Source organism: Rana temporaria, chromosome 2 (assembly GCF_905171775.1).
Source record: "Rana temporaria chromosome 2, aRanTem1.1, whole genome shotgun sequence".
NCBI classification, from domain to species: Eukaryota; Metazoa; Chordata; class Amphibia; order Anura; family Ranidae; genus Rana; species Rana temporaria.
Window position 1 is genome coordinate 296,725,929 of NC_053490.1, and position 10,375 is coordinate 296,736,303.

Here is a 10,375-nt window from a genome sequence, read left to right on the forward strand (position 1 = left end):
CATCGGATAGACTTTTCAGCTTTGATCGTAAGTGCTAAATTTAATGCCAGTCTAGCACTAGTAAGTTTAGCTGCAGGTACTGAAGACGAATCTTTTTTATGCTGTTTACTGAGAGTCTCGAACTCCTTCTCGAGTCTCTCAATATCCAGAGCCCTTTCTTTTTTCATTTTGGAAGCTAACTGAATGAACTTTCCATGGATCGAGGCCTTGTGTGAGGCCCACAATGTTTCCGCAGAAACCTCATCCGTATCATTAATCTGAAAAAATTCTTGAATTGCTCTTTCTATTTCGGCTATAATTACATGATCATCAAGTAAGGACTCGTTCAGTCTCCAATGGGACAAATGAGGTCTATTGAAATTTCCGCTTAGATCCATAATTACCATCGTGTGATCCGATAAAACCGTATCTATAATAAAGGCCTTGTGAACAATAGGAGTATAAACGGATCCAATAAAGATATGATCTATCCTAGAATAACTTAAATGAGGATTCGAAAAATGCGTGTAATCCCGCTTTGTTGGATTCAATTCCCTCCAAACATCAACCGGGCCGCGTTAATATAGTAATTTCGCTACCTTAGAACTAATCCTAGTGGGATGGGTCAGTTGTTTAGATGGAACCCTTGACTTGTCTAACCCCTGATCAAAAGCCACATTTGAATCGCCTCCAAAAATCACTATTCCCTCCAACAATGCCTCCAATGTAAGAAACATTGTCCGAAAGAAACCCTACTGGCCAGTGTTAAGAGTATAATAGGAAACAAAGGAAAACACTTGATCCTCTAATAGCCCCTTCACCAAAATAAACCTCCCCGGGATCCTTAAAAACAAAAGTTTCTTTAAATTCACAAGTTTTTGCGATTAAACTCGCTACCCCTTTAGTTTTGTTTTCCGTACTCGCCAAAAAAAATTGTGGGAAATGCGCGTGAAGGAAGGACAGAGAATAACTTGTAGGAAAATGCGTTTCCTGTAATAATACTACCTCCAATTTTTGTGATTGATATAAATTAAAAATTTTCCTCCTCTTAATTGCCGAATTCAGGCCTTGCACATTGTGTGATGTCACTTTTAAAACTGGATTTGACACTTTGTTATGAGGCATGGTGTGTGGGCAGGGAAAATCTAACAATATAGATGGAATTCACCCACCGTTTCTGAAAGCAGAGAAAGTTGAAACGACACAGGAACCTGGGATCCGGATTGAAGCTTAGGTAGTGAAGCACTCGTGTACTGGCAAAGAGAGAGAAAGAATCAGAAAGAAGAAGAAATAAGAGAATAAAAAAATAAACAAAAAAAGACCCAAACTGGGCCTGTGAGGTAGGAAGGGGTGATAATCCTCCTCTACCCCACCAAGTAATGAAACACTGTGGCCCAAAAATCAGGCCACATATTCATCCCCAGAGTATGAAATAACCATAATCAGAGGATGAATGGAGGCACATGACTACTGCCCCGGCCAAAACCAACCCTGCGAAATCTTGAAATAAAAAAAAGCCAAAATCTACATAAAATAAAAATATAAAAAATTATGAACAACATGTATGAATCCACTTGCCATGTAAAACCGAAGACCAATAAAAAGGAAGCATGGACCCCACAAAAGGGAATCCATACTTACCAGAATATAGGTGCCCAATCGCGTACAGACTAATAGCAAGACAAAAAAGAACAAATCTGTCTCCATATAAAACATAACCGCACTGTGGGAAAAAATTGAAATAAGGAACATAAGGACAAAGCAACATTTTTAACAATCGACCTCAGGAAGTCTCAAGTGAGTTTATATCAAGGAAATGATGTGCACACTCCAGGAACTCCACAATAGTTGGATCAGTTCCCGAATAATAAAAAAAGAAAAAGGGAGAAAAAATGAAAAGCAAAAATTTCAAAAATCTTCAGCATCAGGTGGGAAACGAGGCTTTGGTGCGCCTGGATTTGGTGGATTTCCATAAGGGGGAGATTGGACTTGTAGGTATAGGACGCTTCGAGGAAGCTGCTTGCAAATTTGAAGTGTCCATCGCAGATTCTTGCGTGATGAATTTGAGGTCCAATAAAAGCTTTTCACCTTCGGGAAATAAAGAAAAAGAGTACATTTTTCCTTTAAGTGAGAATTTTAGAGCGAAAGGGAAAGCCCACCAGTATTTAATGTTCTTTTGAGTGAGAATTGAAAGCAATGGTTTAAGAGCCCTGCGCCGCTGGATAGTCAAGGGGGATATATCCGCAAAAAAACTGAATGTCATGTCCTTGAAATGTTAAATTGGAGCTTTGACGGGATAATTTCATAATGTCTTCCCTCACACTGTAGAAATGAGGTTTCACCACCACGTCCCTAGGGGAACCATCTTTCCTGGGAGGGCCCAGAGATCTGTGAGCTCTGTCAAGCTCCAGCTTGTGAGGGGGTATGGAAGGTAGGAGGGATTGAATTAGATCCCTGACAGCTGTAGGAACATCCGCAATGGATTCTGGAAGTCCTCTCACTCTAAAATTATCCCTCCTTGAACGATTCTCAAGGTCATCCAATTTACATAAGGCCTCATCTAATTGCTCCTGGAGGGCCTGAATGTGGTCAGTGTTTTGACTGGCTCTTGAGACTATGATATCAAGCTTATTTTCAATGGCCTCCATCCTAGACCCCAATTTTTGAAAATCCAAACGAATGTCATTTGTTATTTTGCTTGCGGTGTGAGCAAGACCCTTTTCCAGAAGCTCAGACAATTTCAAGAATAAGTCACCTGCATTTTGAGGAATATCAGAATCAGAGCCTCCCGGAGTGACAACATCCTCCATATGTGGAGAAGCAGCTCCTAATGGAGTAAGCAGGCCTGTTCCAAACGTGCGGCCTATTAATGATTCGGTGGATGAGGGGGATGGGGTAACAGCATGGGGAACACTTTGTGAGGCCTGAGGAGTGATGTTCAGCGTTGCAGGAGCAAGTACTTGCCTACTTCCCAAGAGGCCTCCGCTGTGTGCTTCTCGCTGCTGCGACGCGTCCGCCATCTTGGATTCGTCCACGGCCCCCCTCGGCGGTGAAACTCGGGCCCAAATCTTGCCGGACCGAGCTGCCAAGCATGGATAGGAAGATGGGGTGTTCCCCAATCGCCTCCCGGAGAACGCTGACTTTTCTCAGGCGTGGATCCGGCTTAAGGGAGGTAAGCTGGCCGAGGCAGATCGGAGCTCCCGGACTACGCAGCCATCCAGGAAGCCTCGCGCATGCGCACTCCATCCCTTTTTCTATAACGCATGGTTTACTATTCAATAACGTTAATTACTCTTACATTTACTGAGCGTGCCCCCACTCATCCACAGTTTGAGCCCATATGGGGTCCTCGCATTTATTATCTAACTATGCGTTACTCATGAAGTTTTCTTCCTACTCCCCTGTTAGTTTTGAGTTGCATGGAGTTACGGAAGCATTGACATGTTTCTACTTATTGTATATGTATCTCATAATATGATGCTTATTACATTTTGTTTGCTTTTTGTTCTTTGTAAAACTCAATTAAAATATTGAACAAGAAAATCCTGACATGATCCTGATGTAAATCTGACCTCTGATCAAAAGCTGACCTGAAACACTGACCAACTACTTTGTCAATTCAATTTTAGTAATATAGTAGTAGAAGGATGATTATTAATTATTATTATTATAATGCAGGTTCCAGCAGCAATCCAGTTCTTCCAGAGAGATGCATTTATTGAGACTTGAATATTTAGACATCTTCAAAGAACCCAGTCTTTCCTGTCACATATTAGCAAGCATAGAGGCACTACAATCCAGAATATGTCTCATCTATAATATACACCTAAATATCTTCCATTCATGCAATAATGTGTTATAATCTAGACCTGTGCTCTCATCTTGATGGAGAAAGAATGTGAGAAAGAAGGAATACCTTCTTATCAAATTGCACTAACAACCGCCATGGACCTTTTACTATGTCTGCCAGCTGTGTTAGGCCATAAATCATAGCCTACAGTACACAACTACTATATGTACATATTATTAAAAAACTGTGTATATGTACAGTGCTTTGAAGTATTCATACCCCTTGAAATTTTCCACATTTTGTCATGTTACAACCAAAATTGTAAATGTATTTTTAGGGGATTTTATGTGATAGACCAACACAAAATGGCACATAATTGTGAAGAAAACGAAAAATTATAAATGGTTTTCATATTTACGAATAAATATCTGAAAAGTATGGAGTGAATTTGTATACAGCCCCCTTTACTCTGATACACCTAACTAAAATCTAGTGGAACCAATTGCCTCCAGAAGTCCACCTGTGTGTAAATTAATCTTAGTATAAATACAGCTGGTCTGTGAAGCTCTCAGAGGTTTGTTAAAGCGGGGTTCCAACCACAATTAGCATTTTTTAAATGTATGTCCTTTCATCATGCGTTTTTATAATATAAATCCGGTCACTTACTATTTTACACCGCCGCTCCGCATAGTTATTAAAAACAGATAGTTTATAAAACTATGTCCACACCATTGTCATTTTGCTTGTGGGCATTGTGAAGCCCACAAACACTTACTTCCTGGAAGTCTTGGAGAGTGAGTTATAATGGGGGAACACACTGCATCCTGGGAAATTATGACACACATTTCCCAGGAGCATTAGCGTGCTCAGGAGCCGAGGGAGATAATGTCAGAATCCTAGGTGATTCCAAAGGCAGATTTCGTGGGACCGCATAGCAACAGGCATTTCCAGATGAGTAAAACATTTGTTTTTGTTCTTTTTTAGGTCTAATGAGCACAATAATGGAAAAAAAAAATTGGGATGGAAACTCCACTTTAAAGAACCTTTGTGAACAAACAGCATCATGAAGGTCAAGGAACATATCATACAGGTCAGGCATAAAGTTGTGGAGATGTTTAAAGCAGGGTTAAGTTATACAAATATATCTCAAGCTTTGAACATCTCATGGAGTACTGTTCAATCCATCATCCAAAATTAAAAGAGTATGGCACAATTGCAAACCTACAAGACATGGCTGTCCACCTAAATTGACAGGCCGGGCAAAGAGAGCATTAATCAGAGAAGCTGCCAAGAGGCCAATGGTAACTCTGGAGGAGCTGCAGAGATCCACAGCTCAGGTGGGAGAATCTATCCACAGGACAACTATTGTTGTCGTGTACTCCACAAATCTGGCCTTTATGAAAAGAGTGGCACTGGCAAGAAGAAAACCATTGTTGAAAGAAAGCCATAAAAAGTCCCATTTGCAGTTTTCAAGAAGCAATGTGGGGGACACAGCAAACATGTGGAAGAAGGTGCTCTGGTCAGATGAAATCAAAATTGAACTTTGTGGCCTAAAAGCAAAACGCTATGTGTGGCGGAAAACTAACACTGTGCATCACCCTGAACACACCATCCCCACCGTAAAACATGGTGGTGGTAGCATCATGTTGTGGGGATGCTTTTCTTCAGCAGGAACATGGCAGCTGGTCAGAGTTGATGGGAATACAGGGAATACAGGGTAAATTTAGAAGAAAACCCTGTTAGAGCCTACAAAAGACTTGAGACTGGGGTGGAGGTTCACCTTCCAGCAGTACAACGACCCTAAACATAAAGCCAGAGCTATAACGGAATGGTTTAGAAGCATATTCATGTGTTAGAACGGCTCAGTCCAGACCCAAATCCAATTGATAATCGGTAGCAATTCACAGACGCTTTCCACCATTCTGACAGAGCTTGAGCTATTTTGCAAAGAATGGGCAAAAATGTCACTCTCTAGATATGCAAAGCTGGTAAAGACATACCTAAAAAGACTTGTAGCTGTAATTGCAGCAAAAGGTGGTTCTACAAAGTATATACTCAGGGGGGCTGAATACAAATACAAAGTACGTCACACTTTTCAGATGTTTATTTGTAAAAAATAAAACATTTATCATTTTCCATCCACTTCACAATTGTGTGCTACTTTGTGTTGGTCTATCACATAAAAGCCCAATAAAATACATTTATGTTTTTTGTTGTAACATGACAAAATGTGGAAAAGGGGTATGAATACTTTTTCAAGGCTAATATGAGGTGATCCACAGTATAACAAGTGAGAAATCCACCCCTCCCCCACCTAACATATCCTGGTAATATACAATGAACTGTGAATCACCTCATATTATGATAAACATAACATAACATATGATAAACATGTCCTAGCTAGATATGTAAATAACCTGTCACTCAAAGCAAAGAGAGAGGAATGGACTTTTTATTTAGACAGGGTTTTATCTGGAAGTCTGTTAATTTTCACTGAGCAATAAAAGAGGATTGCTCAGAGCTGGATTAACTCTGTGTGGCAAGACTGGGCACAGATGATAGTAAATCTTATACTCTACATTGTGACATAAAAAAAACAAAAAAAAACAACATGTTTGGGTTTACATCCACTTTAAGTGAAGCCCTTTTTTATGTCGGGAGTAAGACATGATGGATCCTTTATGGCACTACCTAAGGAAAACTAGAGAACTTTGCTGTTTGAGATTTAATTGGAATTGCTCAAGTGCTCAAACTAATGGCCTAGTCTGTATTGAGAAAGGATGATGAGAGAGACAAAAGAAAAAAAAGTGGAGGGTCAAAGAAGAGCCAAGGGAGGAGTTACAATGGGTTATCAAAGGGCAATACAATCCTGCTACTTCACCTAACACTACTAAATAGTAAAGGAAGACAGATAAAAGGAAAGAGAAAAGTCCAGAAAGTCAGCTGGACTCCAAAGGGTTTGCTGTGTGGGAATGAAAGAAAGACTCAATTAAGCAACAAGCTGCACATATAGCTGGTGAGGTCATCAATTTAAGTAAGAGCCCATACAGCATTTTAAATAGACCTGTGCAGAATGAAAAACATTGCTTAGTTTTGTTTTGATTTGCATAAATTGATTTAGTAGAAATTTGTTTAATTTGTTTTCAGGATTTGTTTCATTTATTAATTTTCAAAACGATTCAAAACTTTTTCAAATCAATTTCGAATAGTTTTAGAATCAATTTCGAATAGTTTTCGGCTTTGAATAGTTTTCCAATTTTCAAAAAGAATAAAATAGAATAGAAAATAAAGGAATACAATTATATTGCTTTATTTTCTATTCTATTTTATTCTCTTTGGAAATTTGAAAAGTATTCGAAAACTTTTTGAAAATGGTTCAAATTAGAATTTTGTTATTTCGTATTTGTTTAAATTTGGTACTTTTTCATTCGGATACGTCCAAATTTTCCGAATAACGAAAATTCATCTGAATCTTAATTCGGAACAAAAGGAGCACATTGAATCCTACCTCCATGGTCATGAGTAGCATAGCAGAGTATCAGTTTTACCGAGCATTTATACAAGCATTATACATCAGCTTGTGACCAAAATTGTTAGGCAGGACTCCTCCATATCCCCTAAGCCACATTGCCATACCAAAATGGGACTGAAATTGCAAGCTTATAACACCTTCTCCTCCTACATATCATGTTCACAAATAAAGCAAGGCTAATGAACAAGACCGACCTCCATTCCATCTGGCAGTCCTCCAAGCTGCTGAAGGGCACCGTTATACATATGTCTCACTCCCCTTGTAGGAGCCGCTGATGTCCTGGTCTCCACTGCTTTACAGCCAGTAACATAGCATTTCCTTCATTCACTTTAACACAGAAAATCAGTCCTTGGCTTGTTTTTGTTGTTTTATTAGGGAATGATAACTTGGATGGGGTAGGGAAATATGGGATGCCCAACTTGAAAATGTCCAGAACATAGAGAAAACAGGGGACAAGTTCTTGCCTATTTTCAAAGAAACCTCTTCTTCCTCTTCTTCCTTACTCCTGTAAAGAATTCCTGTAAAGGTTCACTGCAACACCTGCTGATCACTCCAGGTGAAACTAACAGTCACTTTGTTAATTCAGCAATAGCCCATTAGGCTAGGAACGTCCCATCCCTTTTTGATAAAGAAGAACATGTGGAGTGAACAGCATCTCTCATAATCTTCTGCTTCCCTGTGGCCACTGATCCCTGTTCTGCTGCTTGCAGAAATACTAGCCCACCCATGGCTACCAAAAGTCCAGCGGGCTGCTTGCTTCTCCCAGTCCATCTGACTGACACACACAGAGGCTTCCTAGGAGGGCACGGCTGGATGAAGACTTGGCACAACGCTGTCTTCAAGAGAGCACTGCTACAGCTGGCAGTCTCTCCCCTTGTCTGTCTGCACCATGCTGATCTACTCACTGTCTCTACTTGTTATTTTCACTGGCTCGAGTCCCTCCAACTACCTCCTGTAGTAAGATCCTTCCAGGCCAGTCCCCTGAACTCCAAGGTAAAACCCCTTCCAAGCAGGAGTCCCTCAAAGGCCATGACTCCACAACTTCTCCTCAGCACTGCTTCTCCATCTCCAGCCAAATTCTCTGCTTCTATGGCCCATGTCTATTTATGGTCTTTTTTAGTCCTCGGCCAGGCCCACTCTTGGGGACTGGCTAAAGGCCAAAAAAATTCTAGGCAGCTTATCCTCACCACCATCAATTATTTTCAGAATATTGTCCAATATTCTAGAAGTGGGGGATGCACCAGAGAGCTGACAGAATGAGTCATTCAGCCCTGGACACTAGTATCACTGATACCCAGATTTAATGACTTGGGTCTAACCAAGAGCCAGCTATGTTTTTCCTACTCAAACTACTAGTAGCACAGACTAGAGGGTGCTACATATATATATTCATATGAACTCATAATGACAGCTCTTTCCTTGTAGCTGTATGGTCAGTGGTGAATACCGATAGGGTTCCATTTGCAATAAAAGGAGAAGAAAGATAAATATTCTAATGTGATTAAGAGCAGACAGGTGATTAGTGGACAGACCCCACTACCAAGCTGGTAGCATCACCATCTCCAGGCTCTGGGCATAGAAAAAACAACATAATAGGCACATTGTCCAATACATCACCAACGGACGTCACAATAAGAGGGAGCAGATAACCCCTTCATTTACATAATGCCTCCCATTCCGGCCCTCCCTGGGAAACTTCTCCAAACCCTCAAACCATAATTGAAGCATCCAGGGTCAGGAAGGTATAATTGAATCATCCATAAAAGAAAGGAGTAAGAGTCTCACAGGAGATACACCTAAACAATTTTTCGTGCCTGAGCAGGGCAGAGCATAACATTTCCCATAATGAGAATGGGGCTCCGTTCGGGTGTAATTGCAGGTTCTAAAAGTCATTCCTTTGTATGTATAAGGCAACACCGTTATACAGGAGATTCCCATAAACCAGATCAGAAACAACATAGCCAGCGTGGAAACAGAGACATTTCAGCAGTTTGTATCCCCCCCAAAGGGAAGCTAGTAGCAAAGCATCAGAATTGGCACAGTGGACCATAACAAAGCAAGTAGGTCCAGTAGGAGTATTCGGCAAACTTGGTACAGTTATGTATAAACAACAAAACAAGTGGCATAGTTTTCATTTGAAGTTGCAAAAAAGTTTGGGCTGTATCTTTGGGCTTCATCTTTCCAGGTGAGATGAGGTTGAGTCATTTACAGCAGTAACGCTGCCCCTGGGCCTTAGGGGAGGAATTGTAGGTCATCAGCTTCCATGACTCCGCTCGAAAGCTGGGAAGGAGAAGAATGACATTTTGGAAGCTTCATCAGATAAATATTGAGTTTGTTGCAGAAGACTTGCAGGTCTTCTGGGCTGCAAAGGAGAGCAGTGTGACCTCTAGAGGTTGCAGAGAGACAAAATGGAAATTTCGACCTGTGTGGAATACCTCTGGCTCTGAGGACATCCAGCAGGGGGTGCAGAGGCCGGCGGTTCTGTGGGGTTAATTGCAAAAGGTCCTGGGAAAGCTTAGTCTCTGTGACATTATGTGATACGGCCTCTCCCCTAGCTTTATGCATTATTTCCTCTATTAGTGGAAAATTCCCCAAGCAACATAATGCTTCTCTTGAGGATTCAGACTCACAGGGTCAGGGGCACAGGGATTGGTGGGATGTCTCCATTTCTATGGGAGGGTGGATCCAGCAGCTCATTAAAGATTGTACAAAGTGCAGGCTGGAAGGTCTCTGTCCCCACTGATTCTGGTATTCCTGCCCCGATTATCAAGATCCTCAATATATATATGCATGTGCAGAAGATGTGATAACTGTGCATCATACATACATTGTACCTGGTGAATGGCGTCCATGTGTAGATTAGAAGTCTGCTCCAAATCATTGAGCCACACTGCGATCTCTTAACCACTTGCTGCACGCAGATATACGTCTGCAGCATGGCACAGGCAGGCAAAAGGACGTATATATACGTCCTCTTTAAGATTGCGGCATTGTGGACCGCTGGTCCCGCGGACTTAATGTCCGCGGGGATACCCGTGATCATGTCACAGTGAGGAAGAAGGGGGAAATGCTTA